The sequence below is a fragment of the Paramormyrops kingsleyae genome, unplaced genomic scaffold (assembly GCF_048594095.1).
Source record: "Paramormyrops kingsleyae isolate MSU_618 unplaced genomic scaffold, PKINGS_0.4 ups237, whole genome shotgun sequence".
In the NCBI taxonomy this organism is placed as follows: Eukaryota; Metazoa; Chordata; class Actinopteri; order Osteoglossiformes; family Mormyridae; genus Paramormyrops; species Paramormyrops kingsleyae.
The window spans coordinates 1-1,231 of NW_027326175.1; positions in this window are offsets into that span (position 1 = coordinate 1).

Genomic DNA, 1,231 nt, shown 5'->3' on the forward strand with positions numbered 1-1,231 from the left:
GAAATTTCCATGACTGCAGAGAAAGTCATAGTCCTACCCTAGATGATGCTGCCACAAAAAGCAGCATGCAATGTAAGAAGAAGAGAAACACTAAATAAATTATTACTGTTACGCAATTGGGGAGAGGGAAATACCCCCGAAAATCCAACCAGTGTCATTACTGGACACAACGTAGAAGATAGGAGACAGTTTACATTTCCTGAAAGTGCTTTTCGTAGGCAGCAGTTTATGATTTAGAATGTATAAACGACGACAGGAGAATGCAGGGCTACATGTCAAAACTGTTTGGGACAAGGAAGCAAACACTTATGTCTCTACGTAAGCATCTGAACCATCTAAGCATCTAACACTGTGGCATCCGTCAAACACGTATGACTCATGTTCTGATCGTCATAGAAACCCCATGCATTCCGTTATAGCTATAAGCAAAAGCTTTTATCCAAACAGACTTTTACTTGGTTTATACAGTTGGATAATATACTAAAGAAATTCAGGACAATAAAAAGGTATAACAGCAGTGACATGTGACAACCAGCACATGTACACAGGCAAGTAACTCATGCGCATGTACATAGTTAAAATGTAGACTCTGATAATGGGAAAAAGCCAGCTTCTTTCAATTCGGAAAATCGTGTTAAACAGGCACGTAAGAGCACAGGGTATCAGCAACAATCATTTCCAGTAATTCTCCATGGATACAGGTTGGTATATAACACCTCTTCCGCTTGGCATTTAGCAGACAGATAAACAAGGGGGCGTAAAATAAAACTACTAATGGGTGATTTATACCAAGTTACAAGGTCAGGCCAAGGTTTCTGTTAGTGTAGCTGTGTGTAGCTCACTGTTAAAGAAATAAGAGGAAACTGATGAAGCTTGGCCAGGGGAATAGAATCCACCCTCTACTGAATGAACAAGATAACGGGGACAAACCCAGAGCTGCACCCATCACAGCTTTCATAGCAAAACAGCCAATGCGTCTTTCACAGCTACAAGGACCATCCGAATAAACGCAGTGCATTTATGTTGTTCTGTTAAGACGAAATGCCTGTATACCTGTTGTCTAATTTTAACTCACCAATTTTACCATTTAAGAACTAGCTAGCTTTATCTTATACAGGAGAGGCTGTAACTCAACTTATTGCCGCTATATTTGGTCTTCAAAAGGTCCCAGAACGCAAAGTGTTATTAAAACTCTGAAGTACCAATGAAACTCATACGTGTCGCAGCAGAC